We start from the raw sequence: 13,184 nt of genomic DNA, 5'->3' as shown, positions 1-13,184 counted from the left end.
CAGACAAATAACCATTTGAACTACCTTAAATAGTCTTTTTTATCCTATTTCTTTCGAAGCAACCTGTGGGTCAATGGGTCACGTACGAGTTTAAAGCGCTATAGAAGTACAGGGTTCAAATCCCGCGTAGCGATCTATTTTTTTAATATATTTATAAAATATTTTAAAAATATTGTCACAATATATTTTTTATAACATTTTAGAAATATAACNTCATAATATTTATAAGCAAATATTTAAAAAGATATTTTTTAAGCACATTGTAGAAATATTTTCGGTGTAATATACTGTATTTATTCTCTTTAATATATTATCAAAATATACATAAACAAATATTTAAAAAATTATATTGTGAGCATATTATATATAAATTCTATATTGAATAAGTTCAACTGGATTAAAATAGGTTTCTTTTAGCGTATCAATCTTTAAAATCGGTCCAGTGAGAACTGAGAATTTTTATGGACAGGCATAAAAAAATGCACACCATCCCAAAACCAATATCATCTTAATTTCACGTCAAAACTAAAAAATCTAAATAAAAATTTGTTAAAAAAATCTACTCAAATGAGCGTATTATAAAAAATGATTATAATTGGAAAAATCAATTGTTATATTTAGGTAAAACCTAAAATCATGTTTTTAGAAATGATTTCTACAGTGGCATGTTATTAAAAAAATTTGAATACTATAGACTATTGTAAACTATATAAGTAGAGTCAAGATTAATAAATAACAGAGTAAAATTAATTTAACTTTGTATTTACCTATATCATATTAAACCTAATTCCACAATATATAATTTAAAAACAGTAAAAATGAATGATTTTAATTGTCTATTCGATGTAGTAAACAAAAATAAATTAGGTTATTTATAACTTAATTTATAGGATAGATTTGAATAGGGGAGTAGTATGTAAGGGGTGAGTTAGATCTGGGATAATATATGGTGGTCTGGGATGTAATGTGTATAGTAAAGTCTAGCCTTAATAATTTAAGCGACTCCACAAAGTTGTTCCTATCTTAATTCTTTCTACTCTTGTTTATTACGTGAAGTTTTTAGGAGAAAACATGCAAATAGATTAGAATAAAGTGAGTAATTTTTGTACATTCTGGCACATTTTTTTATGGATGTCCCTACTCTAAACCAAAGTAATTGGCGAAAAAATATTACTTTCGATAAAATTATATAAGTGACTTTGTAACGCGGCGTATAGGATAGGCAATAGAGCATCATTCGTGTTAACTCAACCTTATATTGACTTTACCAACGTACATCGATTAGGTTAGAGATAATAAAGATTAAGTAAATATAATACAAATATTTTATTTTATTTTTATCTTATTAGAGGTAAATAATAAAATATATGCATTAAACGTGGTCTAAGTAGGCAATAATAATAATTATTAAAAAAAAATTTCAACGAAATGTTATTATTTTTATCAAAAATTATAAGCGTTGCCAGTTAGATCTGAGACATACTAAATAACATATCATTATCATCATCATCTCCTTAACCGACCCTAACTATTTAAGTTCAGTTCTACTATACGATTTGACACAGCACCACTTCCTGAACTAGGCGGCCGCTCACACGTGTCTTTCTTTAACTCCAGCCGTCTATCTATTAATATAACAATCGCTGGTCACTGCGTATCTCCACTTATAACACAGAACTGAGGAACGCAAAATACATCATGAGCAATTAACATTTGATGGCCGCCCGCAGCTCAGTGTTATAAGTGGAGATATGCAATGACCAGCGATTGTTATATTAATAGATAGACGGCTGGAGTTAAAAAGAGACACGTGTAAGCGGCCGCCTAGAATAGGAAGTGGTACTGTGTCCTTTTTGTTATTTAAAATTAAAATTTTATTTAAAATTTTAATTTATAACTAAAAAATATTAAAATTATGTTAATAATAAAAAATAATATTAACTACGAGCAATAAGTTCATATTATAAATTCTTAATAATTCATCTGAAAATAATTGCATAAAATCATTAATAATTAAAATCTGTTTTTACATTTAATAAATATTCAACGCCAAAAAATCTAACGGAAGTAGGTCAATTGAAAATAAAAATTTATGAAATATATAGTTTAGAATTCTGTATATATATCTTATATCTTCTTTAGTATATATCTTCTTTTTCAAGAAAACATGAATATAAATAACCTAATTTTTTATTACTTGTTTAAAATATTAAATTTATTTTTAAGCAACTGTGAATAATTTTTGAATATTATAACACTACATATTTTTGTAATCGCTACCAAGATAATTTTATAAGAAATTCAAAAATAACAATTTTTTTGTTTTTTTTTTTACATAGCAAATATAATTGCTATGCAATAAATTATCTTTACGGGTTATTACCGACAAGCACGCAATTTTGAAAAAAGTATAGTTGAATCACCTGTTATATAAAAACTATATAATAACATTATAAAGTTGTATTTTTAATTTCATAAATAGTTAAACGCAGAACAAGAAAATATGTCCAAATAACGTTATTATTATGTTGTTTTTATATTACAGGTGATTCGTATATCTTAACCACCTAATTACTTAAAAAATAAAAGTATTATCAAAAAAATTTTTTTGGCTTATTTAGTTTCAAGTACTATCTAGTCCAATTTGGGGCTAATAAACGTATTTTTTAATAAAAATCATATAAGTATCATGGTGAAGCTATAGTAAAATATAAGAAATTATATTTTTACTCTAAAAGAGGCACTAAATTTTTATAAGTAGTCATAATTTGACAGTTAGAATTTTCTAATTAGAAATTTATAACTTGCAACACTTATGGTATCCCATTTGAATACTAACAGCGAAGCCTAAATTTAGAACTAAACAGCATCTTAAGTGTACATTGTATCACACAATACCGCTAAAATATATCATGTAAAAAATATTGAAGCGTAGCATGACAGTTAAATAGTACAAAAATAAAATTGTCTAGTCATTTTTATCGTTAAAGAAAATTTCATTTAAAATTAATTTTGTGTTTATCTATTATGTCTCAGGTAAAATGAATTGTAACGTTTTACATCTGACACTTAGTATAACTAACTTAGTATAAATAAACTGAATTCTCCATCAAAACGTATTGCATCTGTGACATTTTTATTACTAAAAATCCTAATAATATCTTTTGTCAAATTGAAAACTTTAATTACTTGTACTCAGACCACATTTCAAAAAAAAATACTAATTGACACATATTTAAATATTAATCTAAAAACTCCTCATAATATATAATGCAGTAAAAAGCTTAACAAAGTCGATACAAACCGCTGTCATTTATGCTACTCCTCCTAGTATTAATCAATCCCATTTTCTCATTTATCACCCATCTTACATTTGTACATTAATAACTCAAAAACGACGAGCCTGAAATCAATAGCAGTCAACTCGCTACCCATCCGATAAAAAAAGACTAAACACCTCCTTTACTATACATCTGAAAAGATTACTTGCAAAATTTAGAAGTAAGTCTTATTTAAACTATATTGCATTTCTTTCCATACAAAATGGTTCTTTTTGGAATGCTACTAAACAGATGTAATATAAGTCATTATTTTGTAAAACTGAAAGTAAAACATTTTTGTAATGTTTGATTTAATTATAATCTCTTGATCTATTGTTCTAAATAAAATATAGTCTATTATTTGAAAAGCTAAGAGTAATATATTTTTGTAATGTTTGGATTAATTGTAATTCCCTGAATTATTATTACTAGACCAGGAAATAAATATTTATAAACACTTTTGAAAACGATTGTATTATGAATTTTATAAAAAAAAGAAAAAGAAAATATTTTAGTATATAAGACGAAATTGAATGAATTGAAGAGAGGAGAAGACCTCGGGAGTACCGAAGGTAATCTATTTTCGCGTGGTACGTTTGTGACATTAAGTTTTCATTTTGTGTATTATTTATTTATTTAGTTTTAAGTGTATCATTAGTTTGTATGTTTTATTTTGTTTGATTATATCTTTAATAATTACATTTGCGTTATTATTGAACTATTATGTCTATAAGTTAGTACGAAAAGATTGTTTCATATTTAAATACAACACAGGTAACAAAATATAAACTCAATTTTCTCCCTCTTAAAAAAGAATACCATTATTGGATAGTTATTGATTGAGAAAAAGCAATAACATTTTACTGAAGTATTCAAATTATATAAAACCATAATCAATAGTGAACTTTCAAAATAAGAAGAAAAAATTCTTAATTTTCCGCTTTAAATAACCCTCCTATTAAAATTATTTTTTCCAGCCGGAACTATGCATTGCATATCAACTTTTTCATTTGTAAAACATCTTCCAAAAAAAACACTTATACTTTTAACACATATACTCAATTCTATTAATCGCTTATCATACTTCCCATTACGATAGAAATCGTCGGTAATAATAATAATACTTAAACCTAGTAAACCTCCAGGAGTTTCATCATCCTACAAACTCAAAAAAATACTATACTCGACAAGCAATTTGGTTTACGTAACAAACACTCAACTATTTAACAAATTAACCAATCAACTGACACTAGATCATTTGATTGTAACTTCACTAGAAAAAAACAGTACTCTTCTGCCGTCTTTTTGGACATTCCTCAAGCTTTCGATCGAGTTTGGCATGAATATTTTTTTTTTAAATTAATGCTCCTCTTACCACTTTCATACAAATTATTTTTTAAATCTTATGTCACAGAACGTCATTTTTCAGTACGCTACCGTTCAACTCCTCCAATGTAATCTGATATAAAAGCAGGGGTAGCCCAAGGTGCTATATCAACTCCCCTACAATTTAATATATTTACAGCTGACCAAACATATCATCATAAAACAACTATAGCAGAATATGCTGATGATAAAGCTTTGTTTCTGTTAACGAAAATTCTTAGATTACTTGGGAAAATTTGCATTCCCAACTCAATTATCTCCAATCCTGGAATCATGACTAAAGAATTAAAATTAACTAAATTGAATCTTGTCATACAACTTTTACATCTATAGAAGGGCTCTGTCCACAATTTTACTTAATTAATATCCAAATTCCAACTTCAACAACTATAAAATACCTTGAAATACACCATAACGAAATACTTAATTGGTCATATCATATAAACTCTACTAAAATCAAACTAAATGCACACCTCTATATAATCAAACATTTTCTACACTGTAAATCAAAATTTTTACTTCATACAAAATTCACCTTAAATCTCTATGTACATATGGAATAAAAATGGAATCAGCAAAAAATACCAACTTAAATAAAATTCAAGGCAATAATATTTTTTTATTTTAAATAAAAATATAATTCTTGACTTAGGAAATTACTTAATATTAAAATCGATAGAATAACAATATTATTACGTTTGAATGATTATTAAACTGGAATATTTATTAATATGATATTTATTTTTGTTAGAGTAAATCATCATGTTTTACTTAAAGTGAATATACTCCCTGGCAGTTTTACTTAAGAAGAATTTTCGTCCTTAGCGTCCCTGAAAGATATACAAGACCCATTAAAGTATATAAATTATTTTACTAAAATTTTTACTGATTCAAAAGTTGTTATCAAACAGTACTCTGCTTAATTAGAAAATTTTCTACTTTATATGCTAATTATATATGTATTTAGCCATTAAAGAAAAACAGTTTGCACCCCTGAAAGTTATAAGGGATGGATGATGCTAAAAAGTAATTAATAACAGATAAATCAAGATATATTTGTAATTATAAAAGAGAAGAAAAAGATATTTGTTATTTAGTTATTTTAGTTTTCTTAAGAATAAACATAAAATAAATATGCTTATGCAATGATCCATTTTTAATACTCACATATGTAATTGAAAATACTTAATAAATACATCTTATAACATATACACATATTTACAGATGATTTCTGTATCATAAACTAATTCATTAATAAAAATAATATAAAAAATTATAATTGATTTCTTTTTGGTATATGTTTTTCTCAATTTAATAATCATAAAGTATTTTGTATGTTCATCCCTAATATTTAAGAGGGAGTCAACTTTACTTTTTTAAATGGCATGCACATAATTAACTAACTTATTTAATAAATAATGACCTGATTAAAAAAATGAAAGATGGATAACAAAATTTGAATTAGTATTTTGGAAGTCATTGACATTTGACAAAATATATTTGTTATATAGAAATAAAAATTTTTTATATTTTATGTATTTTTAAGGCCATTATTTTTTATATTTTAATATCATAATAATAACAAAACCTTTGAGAATTTCCATCTTTATTTTTAATAATTTTTTTTTTTGTTATATTTTGAATTTCAACAATTTTTGTGACATTGTATTTTCTTATAATTTACATTCAAATATTTAAAAAAATAATTAAAAGTAATATGCGTGGATATTACAACAATAAATGAGATATAATTTTCAATGACGGCAAAAAGTGATTTAATATTTCTTCTTAAATATATTATTATATATGAAAAATATTATTTATGATTTATTTAAACAGTGCTATTAGTGTAAAATGCAGAATTATCATCAACCACATGTTTATTAAACACCGTTATAAACTATTTAAATTACATTAATCTTAGTTTAATTTTGATTCTGATAGAAAATAATGACGAATCTGCAAAAATAATAATTTTAATAAAAAAGATATTAAAAACGAATACAGGTAGACAAACATGATGCAATATCTTTAAATATATTTATTAACACATACACATATTTAAATGGTGATTAATTTAACATAAACCATTTAATTAATCAAAAAATAAAAATAATATTAGAAAATTTTAATTGGTTACTTATAGGTACATGTTTTTCTCGATTTAAAAATCATAAAGTAGTTTTTATGTTCATCCCTTAAGGTTGATTAATAAATGCTGTATACTTAATAATAAATTCAATTCGTCCCATAATTATTTAAAGCTTTATTTGGAATCGTTGTCGTAATGTTATAATTATAACGTAATTTATTTCAAAAAAACAATTGGAATTATTGGTGTTCACAGAATTTTATTCTTTCTCCTTTTGGCAGAATCAAACCTCTTGTAAGAAAATGATAGAACTAAATACACTATGCCCAGTTAAATCGTTTAATTACCACAAACTGTAAAAAACCTAATAAATCAACAATGTTTTAACTATCAAACGTTAATCAAAATTAACATTTTTTATTCGATCTCTGAATTTAAATAATGTTTAATGTGAACCAGCAGAATTCCTGGAAAATTTATTGGTAGAAAAATACACGATGTATAAAATTATCAGCTACAAATAATGCAGTAATCAATACATTGTGATTTTTTTAACGTTATCTACTCAATTATTTCCAATGTATTATAAATATAAAGCTGTTTTTTCTGAACTGTTTGGAACCTAAAAACATAGGTCCCAAATAAAAGGGAAAATATAGGGAACAAAATCACTACAGTAAAATATTGAATAAATTAATAGGAATTAAGTTATTTAGGAATTTACAGTATGTTTATAATTAAAAGTTAGGACAATGCATGGTGATTTATCAAATATTACATACAAGCTGTCTACAGACAGTCAGGCAATCAAATAGCCTGTGTTCTTTACAAAGTGTAATGATTCATGACTAATAAAGTCTGAACTTAATGATCCATTTTTTGTTATCATATTAGTGTTCCTGATAAGATCAAGTCACCAGATATAAAACTATATTAACTGGAACAAAATTACTTGTTGGAGTATATTAAATTTCAAATGTCATAATCACAATATAATATAACAGAGCAAAATAGGAGAACCATGAGCATGACAGATCCAACACATGCGTCAAGGTATAGTGGACATGTTGCCAACGTCAATGAGTATTCTCTACATAAATGTAGAAGACTCATTGAGATGTTCACCATGTCCACCCTGACGACATCTGAGTAACTGACTGCTCATGGTAAATGGGAAAAGAAAACCGAAAGAAAAAAAATTGACGAATTGACCATTACTTAAAATATAAAATGATAATTAACTCATATAGTCATTAATTAATAAAATAACAAAATACAAACGTCATAGCCATTTAACCAAATAGAAGAAAAAAATGAATTAAATTATGCACACTATGCGAGAATACATAAAATTAAATTATACTATATTAGATTTTTTTTCAGGATGTCCAATTCCAGGAGATATGTGTGATGAGTTGCCATAATCATGGTCAAGCTAAATTGAAATTTTACTCCTCCATTATGGATTTGTAAAAGACTCGCCAAAATTTGATAAGACGACGATGAAGAAGATTGTTGATGATTGGGAGATTCTTTTCGAACATAACCGTACTTTCCAAAAACGGCTCGATAGCACTTGGGAAAGGATAAGTGCCAGTGTGACCATTCTAATGTGGTATAATATGGTATGGATAAGGATCACGGATGGTAGGGAAAATGATTTGTGTAATAACTAATCATGTGTGTATATGCAACACGGACCGTACAGATTATGACGCGCACTGTTTGAATATAGTTACCTGTGACCTTATACTCATGATAATTTTATTATGTTACAGAGTGCCAACTTAATTTTTGCATATGGCAACATACATTTAAGTGTCTTATTTATTGAATAATTCAGATAATCAAATTAAAAAAATGACTGATCGATAACAACTAATAACTAATAAGTATAGAAAAGGGATGAACCATTGGTATATCTTTTTATCATTAGACATTTTTTTTTGATCGCACTCCTCTCCTCAATATATTAAAATTTTGATTTCATCCTCGTAAAATGTCATAAAATAAATATAAAATTGTAAATGTGTTTTTATGACTTGTCGTTATTTCAGATTGCAGTTGAATGTACTCCTGAATGAATCTCTTTAATCTAAATATCAACTATTTAGGGTGAGCTATGCCTTATAATTTAACAAGCTTATTTCACTATCTGTCGATCTGACGAAACCTCATTATAACCGCGAAAGCCAGTATAAGAGCAAATTGTGAGTCTCTGTTAAAGTTCCTGTGTGGTCACCCATCCGTAAACCAACAGTAAACAGCGCATCTGAATATCGGCGCTAAGGCGGTAACTGATTTTTCCACTGCGCTGCACCACGCTATAGTTAATTCATTTAATAATTCATTTAAATTAATTTTTAACCTTAATAATTAAGGTTGGGTTGGGTTAACAATTATTGTTGTAACGAGAGATTAGATGGAGGTTTTTCAAAAATAATATTTAGAAAAATTATAAGTAATATAGTAGAAAAAAAATTTTAGTATGGGACTTAAAGTAATTTAGGTTAACTCATTTTTTTTCTAATTATATCTTATAGAAATGGAAAGCGGCAAGTTTTACGTTTGTCCCCAGTGACATTATTTGCACCAGCATCAGTATTATGCTCTTCTATAAAATTAAAAATAACTTTAGAAAATTAAATAATATTCAAAGATATTTCATAATTTGTTAAGTTAATGAGAAAATTTATCGGTATGATAAAATATGTATAATTAAAAATTGTATCGTTTAGCTTAAAAAAGAATTCTTCTGTTAATATGATTTACGATTATTTTTCTTCAAACAACATCCAATGACGCAATTCAAAGTTTCATAGATAGATGAACAAAAATATAACTATTTTTGAAATTATTGTTTGTGATATTAGCAATTGTAGATACAAAGAAGTTAATAAATGAAATAGTGAGCACAGGCAGAGCTAATGGGGGCTTGAGGGATTAGTCTCCCAAGATTTTTTTTATCGTCCCCCACAATTTCAAGAATTATCATCAACAATATATTTATTAATCATTATTTAATTTGGATTCTGACAGAAAATAATGACGAATGTACAAAAATAATTATTTGAATAAAGAAATATTAAAAAGGAATACATGTAGACAAACAGTGACGGAATATCTTTGAATAAAATATAAGTTTTCTCGAGAATAAACATAAAATAAATATGCTTATGCAATGATCCATTTTTTAATACTCACATATGTAATTGAAAATACTTTAAAAATATATCTGTTAACACATACACTTATTTACAGGTGATTCAATTATCATAAACTATTTCATTAATAATAATAATATAAACAAATTATAATTGGTATCCTTTTGGTATATATTTTTCTCAATTTAATAATCATTAAGAATTTTTTATATTCATCCCTAATATTTTATGAAGGTGTCCACTTTACTTTCTAAATGGCAATGCACATAATTAACTAACTTATTTAATAGATAATGACCTAATTAAGAAAATGAAAGGCGGATAACAAAATTTGAGTCAGTATTTTGGAAGTCATTGACATTTTATTGTATTAATGGTTGGAAGTGAGACGCGGGTGTTATTATTTTTATCATTCCTCATTTACTGGCCATACTCTTCCATCCACCATGGTAATAACATGTCAATTACTTCCAATATACTGACCCAACAGTTACCCAACATTTCCATCTTTAATTTTTATTATATTTTGAATTTCTAAAATTTTTGTGCCAATGTATCTTTTTTATAATTTACATCAAAATATTAAAAAAATTAATTTAAAGTAATATGCGTGGATATTACAACAATAATTTATATATGTTGATATGCCTCAAAAATTATCTCTGATAATATAAGTGTTTTCGTACAACATTTTTTTTTACTTTATTCAATTATAAGCTATGATTCATTAAAGTTTAGGGGTGTAAGTTGACTCACGTCAGAAAGGAGCAAGCGTACCTAAGTTTTTCCTATACGGTACAATACACCGATAGTTCTTATCGGTTCACTAAATATTAATGACAACATAAAGCAATTTAATATTTCTTCTGAAATGTATTATTATATATGAAAAATATTATTCATGATATACTTAAACAGTACTATTAGTTTAAAATGCAGAATAAATATCAATTACATGTCGATTTCTCAAAATATTTAAATACAAAAGAGCATCATATATTAGCTATTTTTCACTTTCATACTATAAGTAGTTAAGAGTGATATAATTATCCTATAGTTTATTAACTATTTAAAAATCATATAAAATAAGTTTTTTTTAATTTTTAAATAAACGAAACATATAACACATCATAATTATTAATTTACAAAATTATGACTACTATTAAATCGACTATATTAAATCAACACTTTCTGTTTTATAAGTCTAATTCATAAGTTAAAAATGTATATCATTCGATTTTTTAGTAAACTCGAGTACTAAGTGATCAGGGGTGGACTGAGAAGTATTCAGCCCACTGTGCTAAAAAAAATTCATATTGCATCGCTATGTTTAACAGCCCTGGAAATGACTTTTTTCCTTATCAAAAAATTTAATTGTAAATAACTGTGGTCGCCCCAGTTAGTAATGATGATCAATCAACTTTTGGCTACCTGCTAAAAGTAAGGGGAATAACAAAAACAGTTAAAATGACTAAATAAATGATTGTGTTAACCGTTTGGCTATTGAGTTATTCTAACTGTCTTAAATTTAGTTGTTACTATATTAACCGTTCATATAGTTATCTTAACCGTATTTTTCTCTGTACAATTTTTTTTTGTTTCAAAACATTGTTCAAAATAACATCTGTATTATAAATTATCAAGAAATACGTAAAATATGAGTTTTACTTCAGATGAGACATTATAATTTATTATGTTTTATTTAGCAAAATAAACACCGTTATAAACTATTTAATTACATTAATCTTAGTTTAATTTTGGTTCTGATAGAAAATAATGACGAATGTGCAAAAATAATAATTTTAATTTAAAAAATATCAAAAAGGAATATTGGTCTACCTGTTTGTAGATATCTTTAAATATATTTATTAACACATACACATATTTAAATGGTGATTAATTTAACATAAACCATTTAATTAATCAAAAAATAAAAATAATATTAGAAAATTTTAATTGGTTACTTATAGGTACATGTTTTTCTTGATTTAAAAATCATAAAGTAGTTTATATGTTCATTCCTTAAGGGTGATTAATGAATGTTGTATACTAAATAATATATTCAATTTGTCCTATAATTATTTACAGCTTTTAATTGGAATCTTTATCGTAATGTTATAATTATAACGTAATTTATTTCAAAAAACAATTGTATACAAGCAGGATTCCTGGAAAATTTATTGGTAGAAAAATATTCGATGTATAAAATTATCAGCTATAAATAATGCAGTAATCAATACATTGTGATTTTTTTAACGTTATCCACTCGATTATTTCTAATGTATTATAAATATTAAGCTTTTTTTTCTGAACTGTTTAAGTTTCCTATAAGAGTGCAAACTTAATTTTTGCTTATGGCAACATACATTTCAGTATCTTATTTATTGAATAAATAAGATAATTAAATTAAGAAAATGACAGATCGATAACAATTTATAACTAATAAGTATAGAGAAGGGATGAACCATTGGTATAACTCTTCTTATCATTAGAAATTTTTTTATCACACTCCTCTCCCAATACAGGGTGGCTCACTGACAACTTAAATAACTTTTGATCCAGTTAATATTTTTAGCTGATTTTTTTTTTTAATAATAGTTATACGTTAGGTCTATAGCTATATCTCAATAATTAATTTTTTTACATTTTATTAAAAATATTGATTATTTTTAAATTTTAAATAAAATGTAAAAAAAAAATCTAAGATAGCTATTTTGTAGAGTAGAATTTAAGAAAAATTTTAGTAAAAAAATATNTTAGATAGCTATTTTGTAGAGTAGAGTTTAAGAAAAATTTTAGTAAAAAAATATCTTATTAATATTCAGTAGTAAATATTCTGTAGCGTTTTGAAGTTTGTGAAAATTTGAATTTTCATGTATTATTTTACGGTATTAAACATTGAAATACGTATTGAGAAAAGGACAGAAGAAAACGTTATCTTTTCATAATTACTATAATTTGGAGGTGTGTAACTTTTTCCATGAAAATGACTTATACTTTTGAATGAGAATCACTCTCATTCAAAAGTAATAATTGCCTTATCTAATTTCTTATCATAATATTAATGTCAAGTTTGTAATGTATACACATTATCATCATATGTATACACAGTAATCATGAGCTAGAGGATGCTTGAGAGATTAGCCTCCCAAGATTTCTTTCATCGCCCCCGACAAATTCACAAAAATTGTAGCATTGTTATACACAAAATATTTTTAGGAG

This window comes from Daktulosphaira vitifoliae, unplaced genomic scaffold (assembly GCF_025091365.1).
Source record: "Daktulosphaira vitifoliae isolate Bord-2020 unplaced genomic scaffold, ASM2509136v1 Scaffold_4, whole genome shotgun sequence".
In the NCBI taxonomy this organism is placed as follows: domain Eukaryota; kingdom Metazoa; phylum Arthropoda; class Insecta; order Hemiptera; family Phylloxeridae; genus Daktulosphaira; species Daktulosphaira vitifoliae.
The sequence above is the reverse complement of the archived record's forward strand: the minus strand, read 5'-3'. Positions refer to the sequence as shown.